We start from the raw sequence: 12786 nt of genomic DNA on the forward strand, positions 1-12786 counted from the left end.
ATATTTTTATTTTATATATTTATTTATTTATTTTCAGTTGCCTCTTTTTAAAAAAAATATATTTTATTGATTTTTTTTGCCCCCCTCCCTTCTATATGTATTTTTAAAAAATATATTTTTATTGATTTAAGAGAGGAAGGGGAGAGAGAGAGAGAGAGAGAGAGAGAGAGAGAGAGAGAGAGAGAGATCAATGATGAAAGAGAATCATTGAATGGCTGCCTCCTGCAGGATCCACACTGGGGATTCATCCCACAACCTGGGTATGTGTCCTGACCAGGAATTGATTCGGCGACTTCCTGGTTCATAGGTCAATACTCAACTGGACTATATGTACTTTGTTTAGGTACATAGTGAGTGATTTAAATAGATTTTTATGGCAAGCAAGAAAACTTAACCATAATTTAAATAATTGATTCTGCAGAAAACTGCATGTCAACTATAAAACTTAAATATGAACTCTTGGTACACAATATATTCAGAGATTGGTGACATTAACCCTGTAGGAATTACCTTCATATTCTGACAGGATAATTAATAGAAATTTATTTACTAGTTTTTTTGATTTAGGGCTAGCAATTAGCGATGGGTAGAGAATTAGGTGAATATCTCAGTGTTGTATTCTGTGTCCTTGAGGCATTAACTCATTGATGGAAATCCTTTTCACTGGGGAAAAAGATCTTTGGGTTCTGATAAAATGTAGGGAAATGCAGAATATACAAAGCAAACCTTTTTTCTAGAGTCTGATATATTTTGCATCAGAAATGTGTAATGAATAAAGCTCGTTTTTCATCATTATCTATTTTCTGATTTTAGGGTTTTGGGAATTTCCTAACTCATGGACTTTTAGTTCTCCAGGCACTGAAAAACCTCATGATGTGAGTGGGCATCTGGTGTTGTTTTATAAGGATATACAGGAAGGGTGATGTTCCTGCCAAAGGTTGATGTAATCCACCATAATTTCAGCCTTTGGAAAGCAAGGGTAACAGTTTAGCTCAATCTTGCTCTACAGATAGGCGGATAAAACTTTCCAGGTGCCCATCTGAAATGGCAGTCTATGTACATGTTTTATTTTAGGGCAGCGTTTTAGTTAGAGGAGAGGAAGAGATAGAAGTTTGGATCATAAATTTTTATTTACTTTTTAAATCCCTGGAACATACAATAATAATAGCATCAATAATAATAATAAAAATAATGGGAAAAATCATAAAGAAATGGGACTTGTTGCCGAGGGAAAGAATATTCTCAGGTGCAAATGTTGCTACTTCTTCTGATTTTATTTTTTTAGCTAAAAAGAGAAATACGGGAACTTTCACATACTGTATTCTGTTTCTGTTTGTCTGGTTAATACAAAGCAAGAGAAGCTCACAACATTCTTGATGCTCATAAATACAATAAGCTTCAAGCAGCTTTGTTGTTTTTGCCTTGTTAAAAAAGAGACCTTGAGATTTTTTATTAATGCATCAAGAAGTCTTATATGAGTTAACTTTTAAAAAACTAACAAAAAACCCTATTAATCCTATGGAACTTAATTAAAAAATCAGATAATGAATAATGTGATTGCCAGTGCCAAGGGTTCTTGAGGCTGTGAACACTTCAAATTGGTGAGCTTAGAAATAATACTGAAATTATAACAACAAATACAATGATTTTTTTCTTTTTATTGACATATATTTAAAATATGTAATAAAATTTGCAACAATATGTTTTGTATCTTCATTGAGTGTGTGTGTGTGTGTGTATGTGTGTGTGTGTGTAAGAGGATGAGAGTGAGTGTATTTGGGTGTGTTTGCCATCAAGAGTAACATTTTTTATTTTGACTGCATAAAATTTAGAAATGCTAAACAATAAACAGTATCTTAGTCAAGAAAGAAGAAGAAAGCACTGTAAATTGGAAAGAATACTAAAGATTTCTAATCTATGAATTTAGGGCTAAACTATCCTATGATGTTAGGACTAAATTATGAATTTAGGACAGAAATAATGAAAATATTTAGTAGTTTGAATATGGTGTGGACCTGTTAAAGTTTTTTTTTTTTGGCATTGCTTTTAAAACCAGCCAAAATTTGTTCAGGTACACATTAAACCATTTCTATAAATTTGTAATAATAGCCATATCATACAATTATGGTCTCTGTTTAAATGTCAATGGTTTAGGTAATCGTGGTCATTTAAATCAAAATACAATACTTTTAATATATAATTCTGGAGAGTCTTATGCGGAATACTGTATTCATGAGAATTATATGAATGAATCTATATTTAAATAATACTCCTGTAAAGTTATAATGCTGTAAACTACTAAGGGTAACTGTGACATCAGTTTAGAAAGAGTAGTAAAACTAGAGAGAGATCAATCAGAACTATTGGAACAGAAACACTGTTGTGCACTGGTTGTTGGGGTTCAAGTCCCATCAGATGTGGAGGCTGAGTCACAACTGCAGATGACACTGGATTCTTCAGCTCTTACTGTGAGACCTTCCTCCTGGGGACTAGATGATCCATGGCCTGACACTTTAGGCCTCTGTGGGCTGTGGGGAAGATCAGCAGGAAAGAAAGGGTCACTTGGGAAAGGCTGGAACTTGGACTTGACCTGGGCCAGCATTTGCTTGTTGTGTTCATTTTCTCTCCATAGGTACTGGAGCTTTCTCTCAGTGATCTTGGCTGCCATGCAGGCTTCTTCAGCTCTTCTCTGATGGTATCGAATCTCATTTTCATAGTAGAAAGTGCTTCTTCGTAGCTCCTGATTCATGTCTTGGACCATATTCCTGTACATGTTCATAAACTGGTAGTTGGAGTTCATGTTTCTCCAGGTGTTGAAAAACTTTTTTTCCATTTCGAAGCCTCGCATTTCTGCCTCAAACAGTTTTTTCTGTAATTGTGTTACAGGATCTTCATCAGGAGCAACTTCAAGCTTCAGCTTCAGCTGTTGAATCTCATCTTGTAGGCTTGAATTTTCATGCTGCAAAGATGCTTTCTCGGTTTTCAGATTCGTTATTTCTGCTGCGAGCTCTTCATTCCTTTGCTTTTGCTCCCACACTTGTCTGGCTATGTCCTGATGTCCCTGGTCAGCGCTTTGAAGGGACAGACTGACGTCAGCATCATGAGGGACGCCCTTGAGATCAACTTCCGACCCATGGATGAATTGACCTCCTTTTTCTGCTTCCCTCTTTTGTGGGAATTCCAAGTTCCTGTCATACAGGTGATGTCCAAGGTCATCAGGCTTGGGGTTTCCAGCCACTGACATTGACTGGCCGCCTCTGACTTTCAGGACCTGCCCCATTCCTGTGTTTGCCTGCCCCAGCCTCTGTTCCCCCTCCTCCTTCTCTTGGATTTCCTGCTTCCATCCCATAATTTCTCCTTGGCACAGTTTTGGACTTTCTGGATAATGAAAATCTTTGTTCAAACCATCCCTTCTGTTCTTTGGAAGTGGTTCTCCATCCATCCCCGATGCTTCTGAGATGGGCTTTTCATCAATCCCTTGGGAAAGTTCAGGAGGTTGGCTGTTGCGTGCCGTTTTCTGTCGGTAAACCGTGTCCTGAAGTGGTAGCTTGCTCAGGTGTTTACTCAGTGCCCTCAAGCACAAAGTCTGCAACAGGAGGGGACTGGCCCCTGCCCCAGGGGACATGAAGGTGTGGTTGACTCCTGTGATGGGTCCAGTGTTCTCACTGCATCTCACACAGACTGTGCGGTGGGCAGAGCACCTTGCACTCGGTGTCTTCACACTTCTTGAAGCGCGTCGTCTCTTTGCGATGACAGACACCACCACCAGAGTGCCCACCAGGATCCCCCAGGGGAACGCAGCGGGACCCGGGATGAGTCTCAGGCTCTCCGGAATCCCCAGCAGAGCCCCGCACAGGCGCTGCAGGACCAGCTGGAAGGCAGATGCGGTGGCAGGCAGCAGGCCCTCCATGGCTGGTGCGGCTCTGGCTCCGCCTCTGACCGCCAGGGTCTGGTGGGCACAGACCGCTCAGAACCCTGCAGAGTGTTCTGTCTCCCAGGGGACCGGGTGCCCAGCAGCCAGGGCTGGTCAGTTTGGCTGGGGGAGGGGAGGCCGGTGGTTCTAGAAAACGGTTCCTAACTTGGCTCTGAAATGGGACGGGGTGAAGAACCAGTAAACTTGAATGGAAAGTACAGATAGTTCCCATGTGCCCCTGACACCCCGCATGAAGAAGCCCGTGCTATTGGCATGACGGACGGCTTTACAGCCAGCAGATGAATGGATATGGGCGCACTGTTGTCACTAAAGTCCCTGTACGTTAGGGTTCAAGCTTTGCGTTGCACAAGATGTGTTTTTTTTTTTGACAAATGTGTGATGTCTGAACTCACCATTATTGTCCCACGGAATACTTTCACTGCCCCAACAATCCCCCCCTGCTCCACCAAGTCATGCCCTTCCCCTGAACCCTGAGCACTTTCCTTGCTCTCTTCTCTGATGTTAATACAGCGATTCCAGCTTTTTAAAATAGTCACAATATGGTGCCTCTTGTCCATACTCTTCACCTTGCTGTGCTTTGTAGTTAAAGTGGGTTTTTTAAAGGCAACTTTATAATTGTCTTGTTTTTATTTCCCCCCCTCACCATTTATCCCCTCTACACCCTCTTCCACTCACCACCTCAATCACCACACTATTCTCCATGTCCATGCGTTCTCTCTCTCTTCTTTTTTTCTCAGTCACCCCTCTTCCCCATAGCAGAGTTGTCTGCTTGCTCTGTATAATTCTGTCTCTATTTTGCTTGGTAGTTTAGCTCGTTTATTAAATTCAACATATGAGTGAAATCATGTGGTACTTGCCCTTCTCTGACTGGCTTATACCCATTACCATATTGTTCTAGCTGTTGCAAAAAGTAAAATTTTCTTTCTTTTGAAATTTTCTTTCTTTTATCAACATGGTGTAAAAGTATCATAACTTTTTTTACCCACTCATTTACTGATGGACACTTGGGCTGCTTCCAAATCTATTGTAAATAACGCTGCAGTGTACATAGGATTACATGTTTTTGAATTAGTGTTTTGGGTCTTTAGCTAAATTCTCAGAAGTGGCATTGCTGGGTCCTAAGAGAGTTCTATTTTTTAATTTGTTGAGGTAACTTCATGTTGTTTTCCACAATGGCTGCACCGATCTGCATTTCCAAGAACAGTGCATGAGAGGTCCCGTTTCTTCACAGCTTCACCAACACTTCTTATTGATGACAGCCATCCTGACAGTATAAGATGATATCTCATTGTGGTTTTAATTTGCATGTCTCTGATGATTAGTGACCTTAAGCATCATTTTGTTTCTATTGGCCATCTGTATGTCCACTTTGGTGAAGTATCCATTCAGGTCCTTTGCCCATTTATTAATTGGTTTCTTTTTTTCTTTTCTTTTTTTTTTTTGGTGTTGAATCTTGTAAGTTCTTTATAAATTTTGAAACTTAACCCCTTATCAGATGAATATTAGTAAATATGTTTTCCCATTCAGTGCATTTTCTTTTCATTTTGTTGATGATTTCCTTTGCTATGTTAAAAACTTTAGTTTGATGTACTCCCATTTATTTATTATTTTTTCTTTTGTTCCCTTGCCTGAAGAGACATATCAGAAAAAAATATTGCTATGAGAAATGCCCATGATGCCTACGTATTGTTCTAGGATTTTTTTTTAATCATTTTGAGTCTAACAATTAATTAAGTCTTTAATCTCTCTTGAGTTTATTCTTGTGTGCTATGTAAGAAGCTGGTCTAGTTTCATTCTTTTGCAAAAATCTGTCCAATTTTCCCAGCACCATTTATTGAATAGACTATCTTTAGTCCATTGCATATTTTTGCCTCCTTTGTCAAATATTAATTGACTATAAAGACATGGGTTGATTTCCAGGTTCTCTATTCTGTTTCATTGATCTATATTTCTGTTTTTATGACAGTACCATGCTCTTTTGATTACTACAGCCTTATAGTATAGTTTGATATCAGGTAGTGTGATTCCTCCAACTTTGTTATTCTTTCTCAAGATTGCTGTGGCTATTCGGGATCTTCTGTGGTTCTATATTAGCTTTTGAAACACTTGTTTTAGTTCTGTGAAATACACCATTTGTTCTTTGATATAAATTGCATTGGATCTGTAGATTCCTTTGGGTAGTATGGTCATTTTAATGATGTTAATTCTTCCTATCCATGAACAAAGTATATGCTTCCACTTATTTGTATCTTCCTCAATTTTTTTCTTCAGTGTCTTACAATTTTTGAGTACTGGTCTATTATACCCTCGGTTAAATTTATTCTTAGGTATTTTATTCCTTCTGAAGCAATTGTGAATGAGATTGTTTTTTAAATTTCCATTTATATTAGTTTATTATTCAACTGATTTCTGGATATTTATTTTGGATCCTGCTACTTTACTGTATTAATTTATCAGTTCTAGTAATGTTTTCATTAATCTTCAGGGTTCTTTATATACAGTTCTTTATATGATGTCAGCTGTAAATAATGAAAGTAACTTGTTCCTTTCTAACCTGGATACCTTTTATTTCTTCTTCCAGCTCTTGGTTTCATTTCATTGTCTGATTGCTGTGGCTAGGACTTTCAGAACCTAAAAGTGATGAAAGATTTGCATAATAGTGGTGAAAGCAGAAATCCCTATCTCATTCCCAGTCTTAAGGTAACACTTATAGTTTTTGTCCATTGAAAATCACATTGGCTGTAGGTTTGTTATATATGGTCTTTATTATGTTGAAGTATGCTCCCTCTATGCACTTTGCTAAGTATTTTTTTTTTAATCATAAATGGTTGCTGGACTTAATAAAATGCTTTCTCTGCATCTATCGATATAATTATTGGTTTCTATCTTTCAAGTTGTTTATGTGATGTACTAGTATCATGTCTATTGTTTTTCGGACATTGTAATAGCTGCTTCCTGGAATAAATTCCACTTGTTCATGATATATGATCTTTTTAATGTATTGCTGGATTCTGTTTATCAATATTTTGTTGAGGATTTTATTTTTATTTTTTATTTTATTTATTTATTTAAAAATATATTTTATTGATTTTTACAGAGATGAAGAGAAAAGGGTAGAGAGTTAGAAATATCAATGAGAGAGAATCATCTATCAGCTGCCTATTGCACACCCCCTACTGGGGATATGCCCGCAACCAAGGTACATGCCCTTGACTGAAATTGAACCTGGGACCTTTCAGTCCACAGGCCGATGCTCTAGCCACTGAGCCAAACTGGTTTCAGCTTGTTTAGGATTTTAGTATATGCATTTGTCAGGGTATACATCTATAATTTTCTTCCTTTATCATGTCTTTATCTGGTTTTGGAATTAGAAAAATTTCAGCATTGTAAATGAGTTTGGAATTTTTCCCTCCTCTTGAATTTTTAGGGATAGTTTGAGAAGAATAGATGTTAGTTCTTTGTATGTTTGGTAAAATTCACCTTAAAAGTGGTCTGGTCAAAGGCTTTTGTTTGTTGGGAGTTTTTTGATTATTGCTTAAATTTTACAAGTTGTAATCTGTCTATTCAGATTCTCTGATTCTACCTGATTTAGTTTTGGAAGATTGTATGTTTCTAGGGATTTTTCCATTTCTTTCAGATAGTTCAATTTGTTGGTATATAGTTGTTTATAACATTTTCTTACAATCCTTTGCATTTATTTGGTGTTAGTTCTCCTCTTTCAATTCTGATTTTATTTATTTGTGTCCTCTCTCTTTTTTTCTTGATGAGTTCAGTAAAAGGTTTGTCAATCTTATTTATCTTTTCAAGGAACCAGCTCTTGGTTTCATTGATTCTTTTTTAGATTCTTTTATTTATTTTTGCTCTGATCTTTATTATTTCCTTCCTTCTACTCTGGGTTTTGTTTATTGTTCTTTTTCAAGTTCTTTAAGTATAAAGCTAGATTGTTTATTTGAGCTTTTTCTTGTTTCTTGAAACTGCCTATAATACTATGAATTTCCCTTTTAGGACTGCTTTCTCTATATCCCACAGATTTTGTGTTGTGTTCTCATTTTCATTTGTTTCAAGGTATTTTTTGATTTCTTCCTTCATCTCATTGTTAACCCATTCATTGTTTATTAAGATGTTAGTGTCCACGTCTTTATGTGTTTTTCAGTTTTCTTCTTGTGATTGATTTTAAGTTTTATAGCATTGTGGTCAGAGAAGATGCTTGGTTTGATTTCAATCTTCTTAAATTTATTGAAACTTATTCTGTGTCCTAACATGTGGTTTATCCTAAAAAGCATTCCATGTGCACTTTAAAAGAATGTATAGTCTGCTTTGGGATGGAATACTCTGAAGATATTGGTTAAATCCATTTGATTTAGTGTGTCATTTAAGGCTGCTGTATCCTTGTTTATTTTCTTCCTGGAAGATTTATCCATTGATGTCATGGGGTATTAACATCCCCCACTACAACTGTATTGCTGTCAATCTCTCCCTTTATGTCTAACAAGTTATGCTTTATATGTTTAGGTGCTCCTGTGTTGGGTGCACAAAGGGTTACAGGGTTATATTCTCTTGGATAGCTCTCTTTATCATTATGTTGTGTCCCTCTTTGCCTCTTATTATAGACTTAGGTTAAATTTTATTTTGTCAGATATATCAATAAATATTGCTACTCCCACTTTTCTTCCTTTCCATTTCCATAAAATGTCTTTTTCCATCCCTTTTCTTTTAGCCTGTGTGTATCTTTTGTTCTAAGGTGGGTCTCTTGAGGCAACATGTACATGGGTCTTGTTTTCTTACCCATTCTGCTACCTTATGTTTTTTTATTGGAATATTGCAGCCATTTATGTTTAATGTGATTACTGATAGGTACGTATTTATTGCCATTTTACTTTTTAAACTATGTTCTGTGTTTTCTTTCTTCTTTTGCTCCTTAAAGCAAACACTTTAACATTTCTTTTAATAAATTTTAGGTGGTAACAGACATGTTTAGCTTTTTTCTTATATGGGAAGCTCTTTATTTCCCCTTCAATTTTAAATGATAGCCTGGTTGGGTAAAGTAGCCTTGGTTGTAGGATATATATAATTAATATAAACAATGATTTTTACGCCTTCTAACCCTTTCTCATATACTTGATTTGCAAAATAGTTCTTGGAACTGTTGTCCTAGATATGGCACAGTTTGATTAAATCTTAATGTGCATGTTCTATCAATGTCAGTATGTATCACTAAATTCCAGCAGTGAAATTTTAGGTTGAATAAAATTGAGGTGTATCAGATTACTGAATGAAATTCTGTCTGGTGTCGTTTTCCCCCAGTATAGCTATATCTTCCTGCTTCATATATTCAACATTATTTTATTTGTTAAAATTACCAAGATGTCCATAATTATCTTTCACCACTGATTTCTTGAACTAACACTTGCTTTTCATTTTCAGGTTAGTGTTATGACATCATAAGTGCTTTTAAAGTACTTTTTTATAGCCAATTTTTCAATGTTAATTAGATTATGACCATATTTTTTTCAATCTGACAATAGAAGGCAAGCAGGGTCTAATTAAAATCTTGGCTAATATTGTTAAGAAGAATTCACTTTTTGTTTCTCATAATATTCCTCATACTACATCAGTTATATATTCCTTATCAGATAAGACATTAAATTGGCCTGGAAAATTTATCCTGAAGATATTAGAATGTACTCACTGTAAATAAGATTAACAATGAAGTTGGCCACCATAAATATTTGAATTATGCTTCAAATGCTACAAAATTTTATCACCTGAAATGATGGACTATTTTTGTGCTTTAGTTGAAAAAGAGAAATTCATGGTATAGATGACTTCTAAACTTTTATTTCCCAAGCTCTCAAGGTGTATATGTGTAGGCAATGTGCATTCTTTATGCTTTGTGTGGATTTATCTGCTCTATTACACAGGTCCCATCCCTTGATCTTCATCCTTGGCAACTTTGTGCAGATACAGATCCCTTCTCCATAAGCAGAGACATGATAATCCATGGTTCATTTGTTCTGGTGATTTAAGGAGAGAGTAGAGTTAACTCTTTCTCATAAGTAGTAAAATTGGAATAATAGTAGTTCCTAGGTTTACTGTGAGGACTGGATATGCATTCAGATTAAGCCCAGACCACCCCCATTCCATTTACCTGTGCCAGTGAGGATGAAGAGGCAGCCTGTGAAACCCATCATCCCTCGTATCTTCAACAGTTGTAGCTTCACCTTCAGCATCTGCTTTGAATCTATTGGAACAAATCTTTTGTTATTAATCTTGTTTAAAATAATTATATAGAACTTTCAGTCTTTAGGTCACATCCCACCATTTCCATACTCTAATTATGTATAGTTTGTTTTATTCTCTATCCTGACCCCTTATGACACCTTTCCCTGTCTCCTAATGCTTTTTAAGAGACCGTGGACTGTTATAAAAAAAATCTGCAAAAGTTTCAGAATATTCTCTGAATATTTATTTTAGCTTCTTGTTTTGACAGCTGGTTCTCTGAGGTTGCTATTTCCCCTGTAAACCTGGCAAGCGGCCTCTTCCTCCTCTACCTCTACTTCATACCAAGCAGGGAGTTAGAGGGCTTCCTTGATCTATACTGCAATTTTTAGACCATGCTCCTGCACTTCTGTTATGCTCTTTTAAACTACCCTTACTCATTTCTTTTGCCTTCCAATCCTTGGGTTTCATCTCCTCATTTCTCAGCAATTTCCTCTTGTGGCTCTCTCACTTTTTTCAGCACTACCCCATCTTAATTCTTGTCCATTGAAATATACTTAATAGATGATTATTCCAATACCCCTGCTGCTCATTTCCTAGAAATCCACTTTTCCATGATCTTATCTTCTAATCTCTATTAACTGCTTCCATACTCATACCAAAGATTTTGTCTTTTCCTGTAGTAATTGCAATCCTTAGTCTTTGGGTCCCTAGGATTTGACCCTATATGAACTGCTTTTCAAAAGTGGAATAATGAAAATAAAGGAGTGGTACGATGGGCATTGTGAATTCTTCTTGATGGGCATTGTGAATTCTTCTTGTTAGCTTGTGTGGAGATACAAAAGGCCATGAGACATATGAAAAAATGCTCAAAGTCACTAATCATCTGAGAGATGCAAATTGAAATGACAGTGAGGTACCATCTCACACCTGTCAGAATGGCTATCATCAACAAGTCAATAGATGAAAAGTGCTGGTTAGGATGTGAAGAAATAGGAACCCTAGTATACTGCTGTTGGGAATGCAGACTGGTGCAGCCACTGTGGAAAACAGTATGGAGTTTCCTTAAGAAATTGTGGTTCCTCTTTATTTATTGGAGTAGTCAGGTGAGATTTCAATGGGAGGTAAATGTAGTGCTGAAAGCAATGACCTTTGTTAATTCTAAAGTCTTTTTTCTCCCTCTTCTTCTAGAAAATGATATGATGATGCCACTGCTTTGTTTATGCTGATTTTCTAGAAACTCTGTATGGTGTGTGTGTGTGTGTGTGTGTGTGTGTGTGTGTGTGCAGAGAGAAAGAGAACAAGAAAGTGAGAGAGCGAGAGAGAAAGAGAGAGAGAAGTGAGCTCCCTTTCCTATGTAAGTTTATCTATGTGGTCATGACCTTGAGGGCTAAGTCAAGTTTCCTCACCTGGGTTCATTGTTATTCCAGAGAAATCTTGACCTATGCTTAACTAATGAGGTGATATAGAAGTATACAGTGATTGTTCTTTCTTTTGATTTTATACTAGTAGTCCACATTTTTGTGTGTCTTGTTTTTGTTTTTTGACAAGGGCTGGATGAGGGAGAAAGACAAACATCCTGTCAATTCAGGATGGTCTGTCATATTGTGTGAAAATTAACCACCTTCTCATGAATTTATGCTTTAGAATATGGACCATAAAACTATATAATGCATAGTTTACCGGAGTTGCTTCCAACTGCTTAGAAGACCTGCTAATTATTAGCTGTATGACCTTAAATGAGTTGCTAACCTCTCAGACATATAATTTTTTATTTGTAAAGTAGCTATCATCATACCTCTCCAACAAGCATAATATTAGTGTTAAAAAACATATCAGACAGGTGAACTTGTCTAGCACATCATAAACATTTTAGGTTTTCCATAATTTGATACTTTTCTTTTTTCTTGTCACCCCAGTTGACCACAGCAACACTACCACTGGGTGTTTTATTATAGATTAGAAACTAACCAAATGGTTTTAGATCATTGGTGTGATTTCACTTGGAATGAAAATATAAAATGGCTGAAACTGGTTTGGTTCAGTGGATAGAGTGTCGGCCTGTGGAAAGGTCCCAAGTTCGATTCCAGTCAAGGGCATGTACCTTGGTTGCGGGCACATCCTCAGTAGGGGGTATGCAAGAAACAACTGATCAATGATTCTCTCTCATTAGTGTTTCTAACTCTCTATCCCTCTCTCTTCCTCTCTGTAAAAAATCAATAAAATATATTTAAAAAAAATAAAAAAATGATTTTTTAAAAGCAATTAGTGGAAGTTAAAATGTTCTTTATCTATCTTTTAATTTATTATTTTCAATATGTAACGTATTATTTGGTCATTTAAAATATTCATCTTTATAAATTTTATAATGCATGTCTGTTAATTATAATAAATACATATGTTTTAAAAGAAAACAATTATGCTTTGGTAGCTGTTTGTTGTTATCACAGTATGAATAATAGATGGCAGAGACTCCTGTATTAGATGTAAAGGAGGGGTGAATGGAAGCCACCAGGAACTGGGATGTGGTATGGCCTATAGTTTGTCCTTTGGGGTTGTGTACTGGCTGTTGTGGCAGATGTCCCTTTTCCTGCTTAATAAACAAAGATGATTTTACTCACATTTATTCTTGG

General features: G+C 36.4%; 1 protein-coding gene across 5 annotated transcripts in view; it reads left to right on the forward strand.

Annotated features, from left to right (window-relative positions):
• The window catches only part of TAFA2 (TAFA chemokine like family member 2), a 430981-nt gene that overhangs the window by 144542 nt on the left and 273653 nt on the right, over positions 1-12786 (forward strand). Inside the window, exon 2 of one of the 5 annotated variants that reach the window (XM_084877623.1) lies at positions 6516-6634. The exons of the other annotated variants lie outside the window; for them this stretch is intronic. The gene's annotated coding sequence lies outside the window, so the exon portion shown is untranslated. The remainder of the gene's footprint in view (positions 1-6515; positions 6635-12786) is intronic. 5 annotated transcript variants of the gene reach the window in all.

The sequence above is a fragment of the Pipistrellus hanaki genome (genome assembly GCF_964339955.1).
Source record: "Pipistrellus hanaki genome assembly, chromosome: 3".
NCBI lineage: Eukaryota > Metazoa > Chordata > Mammalia > Chiroptera > Vespertilionidae > Pipistrellus > Pipistrellus hanaki.